This window comes from Acanthopagrus latus, chromosome 1 (genome assembly GCF_904848185.1).
Source record: "Acanthopagrus latus isolate v.2019 chromosome 1, fAcaLat1.1, whole genome shotgun sequence".
NCBI classification, from domain to species: domain Eukaryota; kingdom Metazoa; phylum Chordata; class Actinopteri; order Spariformes; family Sparidae; genus Acanthopagrus; species Acanthopagrus latus.
In genome coordinates, this window is record NC_051039.1 from 31,848,108 (window position 1) to 31,854,107 (window position 6,000).

At 39.4% G+C, this 6,000-nt stretch overlaps 1 protein-coding gene across 2 annotated transcripts in view; it reads right to left on the bottom strand.

The window, feature by feature from the left end:
• Nucleotides 1-2,970, bottom strand: part of zdhhc5a (zinc finger DHHC-type palmitoyltransferase 5a) — a 36,158-nt gene extending 33,188 nt beyond the window's left edge. For both annotated transcript variants that reach the window (XM_037088543.1, XM_037088455.1), the window contains exon 1: nt 2,466-2,970. The gene's annotated coding sequence lies outside the window, so the exon portion shown is untranslated. The remainder of the gene's footprint in view (nt 1-2,465) is intronic.
• Nucleotides 2,971-6,000: the final 3,030 nt, after the last annotated feature.

Consider the following 6,000-nt stretch of genomic DNA (forward strand, 5'->3'; position numbering starts at 1 on the left):
ACATTTTAATGTTTTTTTAATTCTCCACTAATAACTAACTATAACTATAGACGACAATAAAGTCTGTCTCTCATGAACCGTTTTACCCAAGCACAGAGAGCTAGCTCAGCTAATAGCAAATGTTGCCTACAATGAAGCACATGCAAAAACAAAAGCTCTGTGTATGTAGTAACTGTTTGGCTTAGCTTGTCCTGTGCTGGTATCTTAAAATTTGGCAAACTCCTGTGAACTTTGCTGCTAGCTGAGGCAAAGCAGGCCCTCGTCCCTCTACCAGTGGTACCTGCAGGCAGGGGGAAGAGGACCAATACTGGCTGATACCTGTGTTTCTCATTCTCTCTAAGCTTTAACTTGATTAAAGGAATTCATAAGCTTGAGTGTAGGCTTGTTTCTACTGAGATATTACGGAGTTATAGTGATTTTGTTGTTGTAAATATTAATGTTGCTGCTATAGAAACAATACATTCATATTGAAAACATTCTATGTTCTGAATGTTTTTTGTAATGTCAAAGACTACCAATTAGAATAGAGAAAACAGATAAAAACAAACGAATAATAAGCAATCAATAAGAGTAGCAGTACCAATAAAATCTTAACAATATTCATCCCATACACTAATGTTATCGGAATATCGATAAATAATGATACTGAATATTTGAAACCGTTTTAATACTCATTTTCACAGTATCATTTATTATCATCATACTTTATTTATTACAGTGTTACAGCAACTGTGCTTTCATGCACTCTCTTCTCCCCAACAGCAAGTCTGCACATACACTGCTGTAGTGCCAATATTGGGCCGCCTCCTCTCACCCAGTGCTTTAAAGGTGGTTGCTCTTATAACACAGTACACCAACCTTGCTATGTTTATCCTTCAATCACAATTTAAAGTTTTTAAGCTTCAAAGTTGTGTCAATGTTACCCCAAATAGTGATTTCATTATCATGACAACACTACCCTGTACACATGCAGCCTGCTATGAAAACTAAGTGGCAGGCAGCCATGGAGGGCCCCATTATGACATGTCAACGCCAGCATCAAAGTACGCAACTCTGTCAAATGGAACACCAAGTGACACAATGCCCAAACTTAATGTACACCACTGTATGATAAGGAATACATCTGTTCTGATAGGCTGTAAAAAACTAGGATTGCATTTATGACAGCATTCAATAAATCCCAGGCTATCACACTCAGGGACTACACAATAAATATAAATAATAAAATAATAATGATTATTTTCTTATTCAACCAGTTTCATTATCCTCTTGATCCTCTCCACTGTGCATCTTTACAGGCAGAGTCTTTACCCTGCAGTAAATTTTAGAAAATCCCCAAACACAATGGCACCTTCTTATGTCCAGAGAAGCCAACAGCATTTCCAGCACTCACACACAGAAATCCTGGGTGTGTATGGCCCGCTGCAGTCACGGCAGCGCCTCGCAACAGCACGTATCCTTAATATATGCACCAAACCGGCACAAGGATGGCTTTTAGCCATAGATACCATCAACCTTGTATCCTGACCACAAGTCTCCAATTTTGGATTGCAATTTTAATCAAATTTGGAAGCGCTGAGCAAACTAACTATTTACAAATGGAAAGCTGACTAATATCTCAAATGCAGGCAGAACATGTTTTATAGATACAGATCAGCCAAGCAGGTGACAGGCAAGCCCTAAATGATTTAGCCACACAGCCCAGCAGGTTTGGTTTGACAGCTCAGTGGACACGATTCAGCCCGACAATGATAAACTGTCAAGGCGGACAAACGCCACGCAAAACTACAGTGCACATGAAGAAATGTAATGTGGTGATTGTGATGAGCACACATACATGTTTCACCACATTAACCAACCCCTGTCTTGATCCTTGTGGATCCACTCCGTAAATCGGCGTGCACGCATTATTGTGCCGTGGTTTCTGGGTTTTATTACCGTTAAGCAACACAGCTGTTGTTTCCAGCCAAATTCAGGAAATTGAATTTGGCACAACGTCCACTGCACACAACTGAAATACATCAGCCCACACTGGACTGTGGGAAGCCGGGGTGTGGACGCATAATGATGGCGATAACGTTACTAACGCTAAGTTGCAGACCTGGAGCAAGGAGCGAAGATATATCCACGATTTCAGCTCTATTCCGGCGCTACGCTGACGCTGTCTACCATTATAGCTGCGAATACACCGAATCCAAATGTATGAAATGAAAGTAGGGTGGAGACGAATAACGTTAATGAGTCACAACGGTACCACGATAATGGAAATGATCAAACGGGGTGGAGAGAAAACCAGCACCATACTAAACACATATTCCATGTCATACAGTCAGGCGATAAATGGTATGACCAGCATACTGTATGAGCCTCTTTACCATGTAACCTTAGCTAGCCTTTAGCTATTCATGTCTCCATGTCTCCATTGATTAACCTTGGCTAACGTTAGCAGCAGGCTAACACCTCACCTGTGAGCGGTCTCACAATGGTTCTGGGTCCAAAGATGGTGAATGGGATGTGCCAGTTTTGGTCTTGTTATTTCGTTTTGTGATTATAATCAACAGAGCCAGATCGTTACATCCATTTTCCTCCATACGAGTTATTCGGCGATGCAAGTAGGCTCAATCGTTGCGGTGCTGCTTTGGTGGGTAGCTATCCCCGCGCCGGGCTAATTTACACAGAACGTTAAATGGTTGGCTAGCTAGCCAGCCACCGTAACGCCTGACGCCAATTTACTACAAACACTTAGCTCAACTAACTGTAAGCTAGAGGTGGTAGCTTGTGTTTTTCAACTTCTTTAAAATAGATAGCATCTGTCTGCAGGCCGCTCTGCCAATGCAGAAGTAAAAACGAAGAAAAATAAGTGATTATAATCCCATAGCATATGTTCTCCTCATATATCCGTGATAATGGAGACCAAGAGATTCCCAGAGGCCGACATATTTGTCAGTACAACAAAACTCTGATGCCAGGGTCTAGCAGCAAAATCGTCGCAATAAAACAACACTGACTGGACAACAACAGTGTCAGTCAAGCTGTACGCGCATCGTATTGGTTCTCCAGCCGTGACCCAACCTACTTCACACTGAACGTCATGATGGCACTAAATCGTGATTAAATGTATTCCCTAGCACAGAACAACACTGTCCGGGCGCGCGGACTGAGATGCAATGGATAATAAAGCCATTGTAATATATTTATTGCCTCTAAGCGTAGTTGGCACATAAGCTGTCTCTGACATGAGGTTTTAATCCACTCATGTGACACACTGACACACTAACGTATGTTTGCGTGCACGTGCCTGTGTATGCGTGTGCAAGTGCACGAAACTGTAAGAGCTTCAGTGCCCACGTAATACACACACACACACAAGCACACAGGCTACTCAAAGTGGAGATTAAAATGGCAGCAGGGGATATGTGGATAAACTCACAAAACCAAGCTCCTCATCAACACACACACACGAACACGCACATATACATACACACACAAGCTCCAAAATAAAAACTAATCTGAAATCCTGCCACCAGGACATCATATATGGAATTGGATTGTGACTCACTGTAGGTCCGTGTGTGTGTGTGTGAGTGTGTGTGTGTGTGTGTGCGCGCGCGCGCGCGTATTGAAGCCCCTTAGCAGTTGACATGTGAGTTCATAAGGCTCTTAAACTAAAGGGGCAATCATGGCATAAAATACAAAAAAATGGATAATTTTGTGATGACCCATTTCCCATAAGGGGTCAAACAAAGAAAACTGTGCCTATGCAAAGATCTGGGTATTAAAAGGATGTCTCAAGTCTAATGATAATAATAATAATAATAATAATAATAATAATAATAATAATAATAATAATAATAATAACAATAATAATAATAATAACAATTATTATTATTATTATTGTTATTATTATTATTATTATTATAACACACACACACATTATTATTATTATTGTTGTTGTTGTTGTTGTTGTTGTTGTTGTTGTTGTTGTTAATATTATTGTTATTATTATTTTACCATATAAATTTGGTGGAGAAGCAGCAAGAGGAGCCTAACTACAGTATTGTCAGCCTACAGGAACATGGGGTAAAGATACAGTTTGTGCCAAAAGTGCTGCAGGGCCTCTGGCTGCATGCTTCGATCCTCTCCTTCATCATGGCCTCACTGCAATTCATTAATATCACTGTTGGGTTCACAAGGGAAGTTCTGAGCATTTCTCTGACCATCAGACCATGTTCTGTATTTCTATCAGGTGTAGATGGTTATTTCTCTCTGGGTGATCAGAAGCCAGATGTGGTCTTGGAGGGGCTGAACTGCTTTATGTCAGAGGCACCAAGTGTCATGATATCAGCTTTGTAACTGTAAGTCGATAAGCTAATACATATAACATTTTGTGTTAGTAAATGTTTGGCCAGTTAGTGTTTGTTTGCCAGTTTGTGAGGAACTCGTATTTTTATCACAACAGTAAAGAATCGTGCAAACCATAGTAATTTGGAAAAGCATTTTAAACTTGAGCTATAACCAGGGTAAGAGATTCTCATAGTGATGTGAAATAATTTTGTTGTTGTTTTTAAAGCAAGTACTTGCTAAGTGTCAGGGGCAAGAGCCACTGCTCAGCCTCTTACAGTAGGCTAGAGAGTCTGGATTCGAGCCAGACCTCCTGAAGAATAATCACTTGGAGTCACTTCTGATTCAGCTCAAGAGGAAAGCTCAGAAATTCATTTCAAACTTCAGGGATTAAAAAGTGGATATATCTTCACTCCATTTTCGATGTTTATGTTCTGTAATGTTGACTGCTGACTGGAGCTGGAGCCCTTACTTCATGAACAACATTAGAGAGGGGAGGGGAAAAGAGGAGAGCGAACCATAGTCTCTGGTGTGAGTCATGCTGAATTCACAGAAAGTTGTCTGAACTGAGCCACCCATGCCCTCTGTGTGTGCTGTTGCTTGCCATCATTAACTTATGTACACTTAAGTAAATTGGCTGTTTGGGCAGATAAACGCTGCATGGGTAATGCAAAAAAAAAAAATAATTAAACGATCCTGCCATCAAGCTCACTTCACTTTGATATACACGCCATGAATTAACCATCACTAATGATGTAAATCTATCTGATATGATTCTATCATTGAACCATGACAGAGTCCTGAAAATCCCTCTGATTGGCTGTTAAGCTAAATTAATTAATGCACAAGAAAATAAAAAAACAGAAAAACAAACTGAAAGCCCCTTGAGCCTGTAATATCCTTGATTTCACCCTTATGCAGAATTTCTCCTTGCACTTTCATCTCTGCCTCATTCCCTGTGCCATTTGCAACTTTTTATCATAGTATTCTGGATTACAAAGAAACTTCAATAACTTTTTAAAAACTTTACAAGAGCAATGTAAGGAAGTCAGTCAAAACTAGATCAGTAACTGTCAAGTTTGTCAAATATACATGACAAAAAAACATCCGGTTATGAATCTGTATTCCCTCAAGCTCAGGACACAATGTGGTTTTGCATTATGATGAATCTAGGGATCTATTTGGGGTTTCAAAGTAATGCACAAATGTAGCAAACAACAATTTATATTTGCATTATAATATAATAAATACAATTGGTTCGTTAAACATATTTGTGGTTTTCACAGTAAAAAAAAATCTAAGTTTTTCCTACTCTGATTATATGTTTTTTGTGGTTTTAGGTCCATTGTGTTAATACAATGTGTCAAAATTAAAAAAAGTAACTGTACAGTCACACATGTGAGGTTGTGCTGAAAATAATGACACCAAACAAGGCAAGGTAAATAGTTTTTATGGTGAAATATAATAATAAAATCAAAAGTAGTCAAAAACAGCCAGTTATATCCCTGAAGTCCCACCTTCAAACACAACCTCATTTGGCCATCCATGAAAAAGCTACTTAACCTCCCACTTTTCTATAGGAATACATACTTCCTACAGGCAATGCACTAGTTCCTTAAATTTTCAAAATGTGAAATATGGGAACAAGAGCAAACACAG